This window comes from Sus scrofa, chromosome 4, assembly GCF_054392235.1.
Source record: "Sus scrofa isolate SSC_HxYL_T2T_F1_AM1 chromosome 4, Sscrofa_HxYL_maternal_Yorkshire_Landrace_v2.0, whole genome shotgun sequence".
Taxonomy (NCBI): Eukaryota; Metazoa; Chordata; class Mammalia; order Artiodactyla; family Suidae; genus Sus; species Sus scrofa.
In genome coordinates, this window is record NC_139386.1 from 66,879,185 (window position 1) to 66,893,840 (window position 14,656).

A 14,656-nucleotide genomic window follows, 5' to 3' on the forward strand; every position below is an offset into this window, starting at 1 on the left:
CTAACTTCCAGTTTACAGGAAAACCAGAGGTAAAAAAAAAGAAATTAAAGCAGTGTCATGGAAAAAAAATAGACAAATTCAGAATTTGGGACATTTTCCAAGAAGACTGACTCTGGAAGCACATTAGCTTCATGAAATTCATGATAAAATTGAACGGTTGTGCCAGATTAAAATAATATAAAGAAACACGCAATGCATGATTCTTGCTTGGAGTGTTAAGAAAGCATCATTTGGGAGTTCTGGTCATGGCACAGCAGAAACAAATCCGACTAGGAACAATGAGGTTGCGGGTTTATTCCCTGGCCTCGATCATTTGTTTGGGGATCTGGCATTGCCATGAGCTATGGTGTAGGTAGCAGATGTGGCTGGGATCTGGCGTTGCTGTGGCTGTGTCATAGGCCAGCAGCTGTAGCTCCCATTCGACCCCTAGCCTGGGGACCTCCATATGCCATGGATGCGGCCCTAAAAAAAAAGACAAAAGACAAAAAAAAAAAAAAAAAAAAAGCATCATTTGGGTAAGCAATCCTCATGGATGCTAGGCAGATTCATTTCCGCTGAGCCACAACGGGAACTCTCAAAGTTTACAGCTATGGAATCTACGTAGTGGGTATATGGGTATTCCTTGTACTGTATGTTTTTCATTCTTTTGTATGTTTGAAAACTTTCATAATAAAAAGGCAGAGAAAAGATGCCATGGAGCTTCTGTGTTTATTCAGTGTCAGGGATGAGGATTAGGGAAAGGAACATTAGGTCCTTGGGGGGACCCCAGCGTGTCCTCCCTTCCCACCCATGGGGCACTGAGCAGCCCCTCTGCTACTTGCATAAAGTGTGATGGCTACTGGCTTGTGTAACGTCCTGAAGGGAAGCTCTGTGTGTAGAGGAGACACTATTTGTGGTTACTTTTAAAAAATTATGCCTAACTTATTTAAATCATACTTTGAGAAAACCCCTAATTTTCCTCAAGCTTTTAAATTCAACTGACAACTCTCATTACTTTATTTACAAATCTAGATAAATTTTAAACAATCACTCTTAAAGGGGCTTTTTACATTTTGTTAATTAAATCCCCTTATATATTTTAAAGTGGATTTATAAATGTAACATGTTTGGTTTTATTTACAAACACTTCAAATACCTAACAATCAGAACATTCCCCAATACTAAAACAATTCTAATAAGTATCATAAAGTAAGCTTAAAAACACAGCGCATCTCAAGTTTTCATAAACATTCCAATATTGTTTACGAACCTAGTAAAATCACAAATCTAAACAATTACTCAATTACATATTTTAAATTGGAATCACGAGGCTAATATATTAGATTCTTTAATGCCAACTCCTCTTAAACATCATAAACACTCAAAATGCCCAGTGTACACAAATGGTTGCAAAATCTAACAGAAAGTATTAATACTTAGTTTGAACCCTTTCCAAGGTCAAAAGACACTTATTCTTGGAGGAAACAGTAAAGTTGAACCAACCAAGTTGCAGTTTCTATCTGAGCAGACTAAGGTGATATAGCAAACAGATTTTTGCTGTGGACACAGGAGCCAGTTTTCAGCTGCCCTGGGTTGAAATCTATGCCCTGTACTGAAGTTTGGAATTTCCAGGGTTCAAGGTACACATTGCCCAAGTCTCCCATCTGCTCTGAGTCTGCAACTTCCTGCGCCAAGATTGCTTCCTCTTCTTTATTTATTGCCTGATTCTGTTCAAAATCCACCCCCCCATATATTCTTCCTGTCCAGTAGGACCACAAGTCTTATAGCTATTTCATGGCACACATTTAGATTCTGTGCTTCCCTAGTGGCTTGGTCTAGCGCCATATTCTGGATCGCAAAAGTCATGCTGCAGATGGTCTCGGGCCCTGAACTCACTTACCACCTCCATGCCGGGCTAAGGCAGCAGGTGCCCGACAAGGTGCCTGGGACAGGTCTCTTCTAACTCAAATCCCCCAAAACTGGAGTTCCCATTGTGGCTCAGCAGAAACGAATCTGACTAGCATCCATGAGGATGCAGGTTCGATCCCTGGCCTTGCTCGGTGGGTTAAGGATCCGACGTTGCCATGAGCTGTGGTGTAGGTTGCAGACGCAGCTCAGATCCAGCATTGCTATGGCTGTGGTGTCGGCCAGCAGCTACAGCTCCAATTTGACCCCTAGCCTGGGAACCTCTATATGCCTCAGGTGTGGCCCTAAAAAGACCAAAAAAAAAACCAAAAAACAAAAAACAAAAAACAAACCCCAAACTGTCTTGGCTTTAGTCACTTCCCCACATTTCTGCATGGGGGAAGGGCGGGGCCCTCTCTATCCACCGACAACAGAGTCTATTTTCTCTTTCATGGCTTCTTCTCCATCATTCTCCTGCAGATCCCCCAGCTCTGGGAGTATTTCAGAAATACATGATGTAAGGGTGAGTGGGATGGATTGCTTTACTCTGCTAAAGCCCCTGATCCCAAAATACATTGTGCATACACCTCTCCTTTCCTCTCAGGAATGTTTTGAATTCATAATTTTTTTTTTTTTTCTTTTTGTCTTTTTGCCTTTTTGCCTTTTCTAGGGCCACTTCCTGCAGCATATGGAAGTTCCCAGGCTAGGGGTCTAATCGAAGCTGTAGCCACCAGCCTACACCAGAGCCACAGCAATGGAGGATCCCAGCTGCGTCTGCGACCTACACCACAGCTCACAGCAACGCCAGATCCTTAACCCCCTGAGCGAGGCCAGGGATCTAACCCGCATCTTCATGGTTCCCAGTTGGAATCGTTAACCACTGTGCCATGACGGGAACTCCTCATGATTTTTTTTTTAATTTTTAAAAGAGGTTTTTATTTTTGGCTGTGACCATGGCGTGAGGAAATTCCCCAGCCAGGGATCAAACTCACGCCACAGAAGTGACAATGCTGGATACTTAACCCACTGCACCACAAGAGAACTCCTGAATTCATAAATTTTTAGAAGGCAATTGCAGAAAGAGATTCAGATTTCTTCTTTTTTTTTTTAATCTTTTCACTTTTAGGAGACTATGAATATTTCAAGCATGCAGACAGGAAAATTTAATATAAAGAATACCAGCATACCCAGTTATTCTACCACACAATATGTTAGAGTTTATCGGTTTTCCATATTCCCTTCAGATAGCTGTGTGTATATATATATATATACTTAAAAAAAGACAAAATCATTATACAGTTCAAGCCCCTGTATACTCAGCCTTCATCTGATCCTATTCTTTTCTCTTCCATGAGACTAGCACTGTCCAGATTTGGTTCTTAGCATTTTGCGTATGCTTTCATATCTTCATTTACCTTGTGCATCCATAAACAAGAATAAAATAGTTTTGCATATTTTTGAAGTGTTAATAAATGACAATATGGAGTTCCCTCGTGGTGCAGCAGGTTAAGGATCTGACGTTGTCACCGCTGTGGCTTTGGTCACTGTTCTAGCTCAGGTTTGATCCTTGGCCCAGGAATTTTCACAGGCCATGGGTGAGGCCAAATAAATAAATAATATAAAATGTAAAAAAAAAGCATAATTCATCTTTCTGCACTTTCTTTATTGTATTCAGCAATACATGTTGAGGCTTATAGCCTCCTTCCTTTCTCACTGCTTTATAATAATTCATTAAACGAATCTAGCACAGTGTTCTCCTCTTGATGAAACTTTTGGTCATTTCCCAAGTGTTTATTTAATTTTATTTCTTTTTTTTTTTTTTTTTTTTGTCCTTTTAGGGTTGCACCCACGCATATGGAGGTTCCCAGGCCAGGGGTTGAATTGGAGCTACAGTTGCCGGCCTACGCCACAGCCACAGCAACACCAGATCCAAGCCACATCTTCGACCTACACCACAGCTCACAGCAACGTTGGATCCTTAACCCGCTGAGCGAGGCCAAGGATCGAACCTGAGTCCTCGTGGTTGCTAGTCAGATTCGTTTCCTCTGAGCTACGGCAGGAACTCCTCCAATCGGTTTAAACAAACGTACTGCAATGATCAATCTTGTTCGTATCCTCTTGTGCGCATGTGTGAGGATCTCTCTAGGCTCTTTATTTAGGATGGGGTTTTGGGGCAATGCTGTGTGTTGCTGAAGATGTCAAAGTTGTGCACTCTCTCCCCCAATTATGAGAGTTCCTGTTGCCCACACCCTGGACAGCCATTCATATTGTCAGCTTTGTTTCACTTCGCCAATAGCGATAGGTGGGAAACGGTATCTCTTTGTGGTTTTTAATCCCCATTTCCCTGATTATCAATGAGATCTGGTTGCAGATCTTTCCTGCCGGTTTTCTCATTTGTAGCCCCTTCTCCAGTGGCCAAGAGCAAGGGACAGCCCAGCTGTTTCAAGGTGAGCAGCAGATACAAGGATCTTCAACAACCTTACAAAGAATGAAAATTGCTTTGTTGCTCTGTAAATACATGGGGTTGCCTTGGCTGCGGGAAGATCCATTCACCCTTGCCACCCTGTTGTCTGCGCATCTTGTCCTTATCAGCCCTTTCCTTCCACCACCAGCAAAGCTTCCCTCCTCCAATGGGCCATAACCAACCAGAGTCTTCACTAAAGTTCAGTCTCCTAGGGCAAGATCTTTATCTCCAGGGAGTTCCCATCGTGGTTCAGTGGAAACGAATCTGACTAGTATCCAGGAGGATGCGGGTTTGATCCCTGATCTCGCTCGGTGGGTTGGAGATCCAGCATTGCTGTGAGCTGTGACGTAGGTCGCATAAGAGGCTCCTATCCTGCATTGCTGTGGCTGTGGCTGTGGCCAGCAGCTGTAGTTCCAATTTGACTCCTGGCCTGGGAACTTCCATATGCCTCCAATGTGGCACTAAAAAGCAAAAAAATAAAATAAAATAAAATAAAAATCTTTATCTCCAGCCAGTGATTTTCGTTTGGGTGTTAATTCCAGGTCAGAACCACCTTTATGGAATAAGCACTGCAAATCCTTGCACTCTGCCTCTGGATTTGTGGTGACTTCCTCTGCTCTCTAAAAGCCAAGATTCTAAACCTCCTAGACACTCAATATTTCCTGGGGAAATACAAAGACTTTCTTGCTATTCTAACAAGTGAACAATATTACCTTTTTATACCTATTGATTTTATGACTCTCTTTTCCCACGGACCAGGGCCGTATTTTTCACAAAGAAAAAGTGTTATGAGAATTTCTACTGCTTCTCTTCTATCTTAACGTACAAAAACCACTAATGCCTTGTGAGTGTAAAGGAATCTGGCGGCATCTGACCTCCCACTTGGCCCAAGGACTTCCTCAAGGATGCCAGCTTCTTCACTTGTGGAATTCAGATCGGGTCCCAGCAAATTTTAAATGGCGGCATGTCACCTTCCTATATTGTATGAATATTCAAAGACACAAATGTGAAAATGTGAATGTGAAAATTTTGTTAAATACATTCATTTATTCTTTTTTAAAACAGCTTTATGGAAATATAATTTCCATACCATACCATCCATCTGTTTAAAGTGTACAATTCAACGATTTTCAGTATATTCACAAGAGTTATGCAACCATCGCCACAGTCAGTCTTAGAATATTTTTATCACTCCCCACAAAAAATCCCATACGTGTCAACCATCACACCCCGGCCGCCATCTCCATTCCCAGTTGTGAGCAACTACTAATCTACTTTCTGTCCCTACAGATTTGCCTATTCTGGACATTTCACCTAATGGGAGGGAATGGCACAGTAAGGGAATGGCCCAGTAATGTATCTTCTTTTGCTTCTTTCACTTAGCGTAGTGTTTTCAAGGTTCATTCATGTTGCAGCATGTATAGCACACTCATCTCTTAGAGTTCCATTGCCACACCTGCCATGTAGGTTGCAACTGTGGCTTGGATCTGATCCCTGGCTTGGGAACTCCATATGTTGCAGGGTGACCAAAAAAGAAAACAAAAACAAAAACAAAACCCCGTTCATCTATTGAAGAATATTCATACTATTTCCATCTTTTGACTAAAGTGACTAGTGCTACTATGAACATTCATGTGTAAGTTTTCGTTTGAATGCTTACTTCTCATTCTTTGGGGTATATACCTATGAGTGGAATTGTTAGGTCATATTGTAGTTCTGTGTTTAACTTTTTTCTTGTCCTTTTAGGGCTGCACCCGAGGCATATGGAGGTTCCCAGGCAAGGGGTCAAATTGGAGCTATAGCTGCCGGCCTACACCACAAGCCACAGCAATGCAGGATCTGCAACGTACATCTGCAATGTACACTGCAGCTCACGGCAATGCTGGATCCTTAACCCTCTGAGCGAGGCCAGGGATTGAACCCGAATCCTTATGGATCCTAGTCAGGATCCTTAACCGCTGAGCGATGAAGGGATCTCCTGTGTTTAACTTTTTGAGGAACTACCAGACTGTTTCCCACAGCAGCTGCATCATTCTGCATTCCCACAAGTTATGTACAAGTGTACTAATTTTCCCACATTCTTGCCAACATTCATTTTCTTTTTTAAAAAATTTGTATGATAGCCATTCTAGTGGATATAAAGTGGTACCTTATTATAATTCCGTTTTGCTTTTCTGTTTTTTTTTTTTTTTTTTTGCTTTTTAGGGCCACATGTGCGACATATGGAAGTTCCCAGGCTAGGGATCAGACCGGAGCTGCACCACATCTCACGGCAATGCCAGATCCTTAACCCACTGGGCGAGGCCAGGGATGGAACACTAATCCTCATGGATACCAGTTGGGCTTGTTACCACTGAGCCACCACAGGAACTCCCAATTTTGATTGGCATTCCTCTAATGACTAATGACACTGAACATATTTTCATATGTTTGTTGGCCATTTATAGATCTTCTCTGGAGGCATATCTTTCAAGTTCTTTACTCGTGTTTTAATTGGGCCATTTGGCTTTTTATTGTTGAGTTGCATGACTTCTTTCCATAAATATTTTCTGAGCACAAATTGTGTGCAGGGCAAGTTGTGATGGCACTCGGAGGCGGGGGAGGGAGAAATACAAAGATGAATAAGGTAAGATCTCTGCCTTCCAATTGCTTTCAACAGAGGTTCGGACAGTGAGTGTACCTAGCACAGACCTGGCATTCTGAGGGTCAGGGGAGGGAGGGACATTGAACTTCCAGTGGAGTAAGTTGGGGGCCCCGTGGAGGGAGTAAGCCTGGGAGCCCACACTGGAAATGGCAAAATAGTAGGAATGGCCTGCAAGATAGTAAATCCAGGAGAATGTTGGGAACAGAAGTGGGGAAACACATGTGTGTGTGTTGAGGGGGGCAGAATACATGAATGAAATGGTGTACAGTTAAAAATTGACAAGGTAGGGAGTTCCCCTCATGGTGCAGTGGTTAACGAATCCAACTAGGAACCATGAGGTTGAGGGTTCAATCCCTGCCCTTGCTCAGTGGGTTAACGATCCTGCGTTGCCGTGAGCTGTGGTGTAGGTTGCAGATGAGGCTCAGATCCCGCGTTGCTGTGGCTCTGGCGTAGGCCGGTGGCTACAGCTCCGATTTGACCCCTAGCCAGGGAACCTCCATATGCCGCGGGAGCGGCCCAAAGAAATAGCAAAAAGAACAACAACAAAAAAAAAATTGACAAGGTAAAGCCACACCAGAGCAGCAACAACCGTATGCATGGGAAGTTTCATCTAAGGACTTTAAGTGCCTGGAACCTCGGTAGCAACCTGCCAGGGACAGTCCCCTCCATGCAGCAGCAGGGCAGTTGTACCAATTTGCAGTGCGGCTGCTATTATGCAAGTGTGTGAGTATGGGTAAGAAATGGTAGCTTGGAGTTCCTCTTGTGGATTAGTTGGTTAAGAACCCGACTTTTATCCATGAGGATGTGGGTTTGATCCCTGGCCTTGCTCAGTGGGTTGAGGATCCAGAGTTGCTGTGAGCTATCATGTAGGACACAGACGAGGCTTGGATCCCGAGTTGCTGTGGCTGTGGTATAGGCCGGCAGCTGCAGCTCTGATTTGACCCCTAGTCTGGGAATCTCCACAGGCTGCAGGTGTGGCCCAAAAAAGAAAAAAACAAAAAAGGAAACACACACACACACACACACACACACAGACACACACACACACACAAGAAAAGACAGCTTGAAGATCTTGAAGCCCAGAGGTTCCCTGTTTCCTATGAGCTGACATCTGTGTTAGCACCTGGGCCACTGTGCAGAGCCTGGGTCAACTGGTGGCCTGCCCCCTGCCCCACTCACTTTGTGGGAGCCCACGCCTCTGCAGGCTACCAGCAGGCTGTAAGTTCCCCAGCTGAGCCTCAGCCTCTCATTTTCTGGTCAGGCCTCCGGTCGTTCACAGTTGAGGTGAAGGACCAGATGACTCCTGGGAAGTCATTCTGGCTCCCATTACTTTCCACCCCAGGCCAGTTGGAGAACTGGCTCCCAGCTGGGTAAACTCCTTCCTTAATTTTGGTAGGAAAACGGATGTGCCAAGCCAGAGCTCATGGGCCCTGAGTGCCTCCTGGGGGCTAAGCACTTGGAAGAAAAGCAAGATTCAACCCTGGATTCATGGGAGTTCCCATTGTGGTGCAGCAGAAATGAATCCAACTAGGAACCATGAGGCTGTGGGTTCGATCCCTGGCCTTGCTGAGTGGGTTAAACATCTGGAGTTGCCATAAGCTGTGGTGTAGGTTGCAGACGCAGCTCGGATCCCAAGTTGCTATGGCTGGAGTATAGGCCTGCAGCTATAGCTCCGAATCACCCCCTAGCCTGGGAACCTCCATATGCCATGGACCGCAGAGAGTACCTGGTCCAGCCAAGCATCAAACACACAGGTATAAACTGTGGCCCTAACTCCCAGGGTTGCTTAGGACCGGCAACCCATCAGCACTCAGGGGTGTTCACAGTCCACTGGGAACAGTCTCTGGCGGTGGAGTGCTTTTCTATTAGCATCCGAGGAGACTAGTGGGGAAATGGCGCTGTGTTTCCTGGGGACACGTGCCACGTTACACATGGGGTGCTGCCTGGGAACTGGAGAAGCCGCGGAAGCCCGAGCTGGAAGTGATGGTCACTTGGAAAGTACACATGGCAACAGTCTTGATAATGCTCATAGAGAAGTCATCCCATATGAATGTCTGGCTTTCGACCCCCTGAGGATATGTGTCCTGGTCACCTTTGCATCCTCAGTGCCCAGCCCATTGCATCGGCTGAGTGTTTGCTCTGTAATTTCTTCCTCCCCATCGCAGACAAGGATGACACCAGCTAAGAAGACCATCCGTATGGCTACTTATGGATGGACTACTGTGTCCTCAATAGCAGCCCCAAAGGCCAGGCCATTCAAGTGTTGTGAGTTTTTTTTTTTTTGTCTGTTTGCTTGTTTGTTTTTGTTTTTGTTTTTGGCCACGCCCTCAGCATATGGCAGTTCCCAGGCCAGGGATAGAACCTGAGCAGCAGCATCGACAAGGCCAGATCCTTAACCTGCTGTGCCACAAGGGAACTCCCTGGATTTTTTTCTTTATTGCAGTAAAATGTACATAACATACAATTCACCCTCTTGACCATTTTTAAGTTTACAGTTCAGTAGTGTTAAGTATATTCACATTGTTGGGCAGTCAATCTCTAGAACTTTTTCATCTTGTAAAATGGAAATTGGACCCATTAAATAGAAACTCCATCCCCTCTCCCCGTCCCCGCCCCTGACTGGCCCCTGACCATTCTACTTGCTGTCGCTATGAATTTGATGACCCTAGGTACCTCATATGAGGAGAAGCATGTTGTATTTGTCCTTTTGTGACTGGTTTATTTCACTTAGTATCGTGTTTTCAGGTTCATCCTTGTTATAATGTGTCTCAGAATTTTCTTTTTTTTTTTTTTTAAAGCTGAAGAGTATTCCATTGTATGTCTATATCAATTTTTTTTTTTTGCTTTCTAGGTCTGCACCTGGGGCATATGGAAGTTCCCAGGCTAGAGGCTGAATCACAGTTTCAGCTGGCAGCCTACGCTACAGGCACAGCAATGCGGGATCCAAGCCACGTCTGCGACCTACACCAAAGCTCATGGCAACTCCAGATCCCCGACCCACTGAGCGAGGCCAGGGAGCAAACCACATGGACTCATGGATACTAGTCGGATTGTCTCTGCTGTGCCACAACAGGAACTCCTATGCCATATTTTTTTATCCATTCATCTGTCCATGGACATGTTGAGTTATGAATAGTGGTGCTATGAGCATGGGTTGTGAATATCTCTTTGAGACCCTGCTTTTAATCCTTTGGATATAATCGCAGAAGTAGCATTGCTGGACCATATGAAAATTCTATTTTTAATTTTTTGAGGGACCATGGTACTTTTCCCTCCGTGGCTGCACAATTTTACCTTCCTACCCATAGTGCACAAGGGTTCCCGACTTTGAAACAGCTATTCCTCTAAGACTGAAGTATGTTCTTTAAATAGCTCTCATTTGAAGTTGGAAAGATAAAATTTTTTTCTCCTTTCCTTTTCCATCTTACTGCCTCCCAAACTATAACTGGATTGACTGAAAATGAATCTGATTTTCAGAGTCTGATACAATGAGAAAAGACTAGAAACCTGAAGGCATCCATTTCAGCCTACAAACCTCCACAACCAGGGTGGGCCAAGTAGACCGGCCTGAGGAATCCTGCAATTTTGTGCATTTTTCTCTAGTCCATCATAACCTCATCCTTTCCTCTTTAGCTGACATCTAACTGATCTTTGTAGTTACTTGATTTTTTCCTTCCATCCTTAAAATACTACTCCTTCTAAGATAAATCATCTCAAAGGGACATTTTTTTTTTTTTTTTCTTTTTAGGGCCTCACCTGCAGCATACAGAAGTTCCCAAGCTAGGGGTCGAATCGGAGCTGCGCCCACAGCCAGAGTCACACAGGATCCGAGCACATCTGGGACCTAGACCACAGCTTTTGGCAACACTGGATCCTTAACACGTTGAGCGAGGCCCGAGATCGACCCTGCGTCCTCATGGATACCAGTAGGTTCCTTACCCCTGAGCCACAGCGGGAATTCCTCAAAGGGACATTTCTTCATTGAGACTAGGCCAGAAGGACCCACACTGCACACACTTTTTATTCTATGGCTCACTGAACTAAAACCTAGCGGCGCGAATGAAACGCGTTACCCCCAGCTCCATCCCAGAGAAGGGAATCTGGCCACTCCTTCTCCAGAACACGCACTACTGCATCTGCAGCAGGTAAGGAGAAATGGTTCCTGGGCTTTCAGCTGGCTGTGGGAAGGTCTTCAGGGACAGACTGCAGGCGGTGGTGGAGCAGGAAGTCGGAGCAGCTGGAGGAACTGTGGTTAGGGAATCTCCCCTGGGGCTGCAGCTTTTGCTCCATCTAGTTCCTTCCGTGACAGCCGGATTCATTTCTTCACTCCCTGGCCAGGTTCTGTGTTTCCCGGCTCGTGGTCCGGGAGGGCCTCAGGAATGCTGAGGGCAGCGGGTTGGGCTCCAGAGGCTGTCATGAGAAAAGCATCTTAGGTCCCCTTCCAGGGATGTTGCAAAAGATCTTTTAGCATCCATCCTGCAGCAAAGCCCAGAAAATCCGACAAGGCCATTGCTGAAGTCGGAGCAAAGCAGTTGAAAATGAAAGGCAGCCTCTGGTTAAGAGAGGCTTTCATTTAGTCTTTTATTTTATTTTTTCTTCCTTTCCTAAAAAGATAAGCTATCCATTGTCACGTCAAGCCAGAAGAAAATGGTGTACTAGGGGTCTGATTCAGCGTCTCTGTGTCTGCCTCAATACTTGTCCTTTACATTTATTTTTATTTTTATTTTTATTTGGTCATGCCTGGGGCATGTGGGAGTTAACGGGCCAGGGATGGAACCCAAGCCACAGCAGCGACACAAGCCACTGCAGTGACAATGCCAAATCCTTAACCCGCAGCGCCACAAGAATTCCATGCTTGTCCTTTTCAAAACGTGGCTAGCTTTTGTTTTTCTCTCTTGATCTTCCAAGACTGGCCAGACACTTAGCGTGTTTGGGAGGACCAGCATCTGCGGAGTGGCCTCTGTAGGTGCCTGACAGACTTTTCTGGGCTGCAGAGACTTGCATACCAGTGACATGGATCAGAGCAAAGTGTACAAGGTCACATGGATAGAAAATTCCTTTGTCCTCATAGTTCCTTAAGAAGCAGCAGAGCAGGGAAAAAAGTTCCTTTAGGGCACAGATGATTGGGAAAGTCCTGTTTTATTTTTTTATTCTATTTATTTTTTATATTTATTTATTTATTTAGTCTTTTTGCCTTTTCTAGGGCCACTTCCTGCGGCATATGGAGGTTCCCAGGCTAGGGGTTGAATAGGAGCCGTAGCCGCCGGTCTACACCAGAGCCACACCAGAGCCACAGCAACACGGGATCTGAGCCATGTCTGTAACCCACACCACAGCTCATGGCAATGCCGGATCCTTAACCCACTGAGTAAGGCCAGGGATCGAACCCGCAATCTCATGGTTCCTAGTTGGATTCGCTAACCACTGAGCCACAACGGGAACTCCGGGAAAGTCCTTTTTTATTTCACTGATGAGATGGCCTCTAGGTGATATGTGAAAAGTTTAAAGAGCACTGAAGTCAACATTAACTGAGCATCTAACTGCGGGCTTGGCCGTATCTGAGGTGTTAGGACCAGGACCGTTGAGATGAATACACAGGACTCTTGTCCTCAAATGTACAAATTATTGTGCCATAGGAGGTATCTGTGATATAATAAAAAAATATCTAGTATTTGCTTTATGACCTTGTGTATATGAGGAAGCTAAAAAAAGCCCTTGAACCCATAGATACTGATTGATGGTTGCCAGAGGTGGGTGATTGGGGTGGTGGTGAAATGGGTAAGACTATCATAATTTATCTATTCTTCTCTTATTAAAGTCCCCAAATGACATCCTCCCCTAATATCTCTATTTACTCTTTTTTTTTTTTTTAAGATTTTTATTTTTTCTGGCGTTCCCATCGTGGCTCAGGGATTAACAAATCTGACTAGCATCCATGAAGGTGCAGGTTCAATCCCTGGCTTTTCTCCATGGGTTAAAAATCCAGCACTGCCGCAAGCTGTGGTGTAGATCACAGACTTAGCTCAGATCCTGCGTTGCTGTGGCTGTGGTGTAGACCGGCAGCTACAGCTCTGATTGGACCCCTAGCCTGGGAACTTCCATATGCCTTGGGTGTGGCCCTAAAATGCAAAAAGAAAAAAAAGATTTTTATTTTTACTATTATAGTTGATTTACATACAATATTCCGTCAGTTTCTGCTGTACAGCCTCTATTTATTCTCTGTCCTTGGTTTCTGACCTTGGAATTTCAGGAGTGCAGGGAGGGTCTTTTGCTATTCCTAACAAGTCTCTTTCCACTAAACCGGAGTTTATGCTAATGAGGTGACAGGAGGTGGCGGTGAGACGGTTTCAAGGAGGGGCTGGGCTTGAATTTAGAGGGTTAGAATTTTCAACCACCACCCCTCCTACCCTACTCGCAACCTCTAGGGTAGGAAGATGGGGTGGAGATTGAATTCCTTCATCAATGGCCAATGCTTTGGTCAATCATGCCTACGTAATGAAGCCACCATAAAAATTCTTGAACTAGGAGATTTGGAGAGCCTTCAGTTGGTGAACGCATTGAGGGGCTGCAAAGGGTGTCCTGAGAGGGCATGGAAGATGTGTGCCCACCCCCCACCCCCACCCCTCTGTCCCTGATCTCTGTACCTCTTCATCTGGCTGTTCTTTTGTGTCCTTTATAATAAGCTGTCATTGCATTTAAAGTGTTTACCAAAGTTCTGAGGTGTTCCGGTGAATTACCAAGTCTGAGGGGGCGGTGGGACACCCCCAAGTTTATAGTCAGCTGGATGGGTAGATGTGTGTGTAGCCTGGAGGACCCCCATTTGCAACTGGTGTCTGAAGTGGGGGCAGTCTTGTGGCACTGGGTCCCTCACCTGCGGGGTCTGCAATCAGAATTGAAACTGAACTGCAGGACACCCAGTTGGTGACAGGGAACTGAGAATTATCAGAAAAATCAAACAGATATGGAAGTTCCTGGGCAGCTGTGTTTCGCATTTTGGAATCCATAGCTTTGGGGTTTTTGTTTTTGTTTTTGTTTTTGTTTTGGTCTTTTTACGGCTGCACTTTTGGCATATGGAAGTGCCTATGCCACAGCCACAGCATCGCCAGATCCCAGCCTCATCTTCGACCTATGCCGCAGCTCAAGGCAATATCAGATCCTTAACCCAGTGAGCAAAATCGCAGATCTAATCTGCATCGTCACGGTTATTAACCCGCTGAGCCACAGTGGGAACTCCTATATGCGGTTTTGATAAATGTATTCTCTCTCAGTTCCAGAGGCTAGAAATCCAAAATCAAGTGTTGACAGGATTGATTCCTTCTTGGAGGCGTCGTTGCCTCTGTAATCACATGGTCCTCCTCTAAGTGTTTCCATTTTTTTTTTTTTTTTTTTTGTGGCCACATCTGCAGCATGTGGAAGTTCTAGGGCCGGGGATTGAACCCGTGCCACAGCAGCACAGGAGTGACAATGCTGGATCCTTAACAACCTGCACCATCAGGGAACTCCTCCATCTTTCTTATGAGGACTCCAGTGGTTGTGAGGCAGAATGATAACTCCGATAGTCAGCATAGGAGCATGGGCTTCGATGCATGCCTTGATATGGCTTTTTTTTTTTTTTTTTTTTTTGGTCTTTTTGTCTTTTTAGGGCCACACCTATGGCAAGTGGA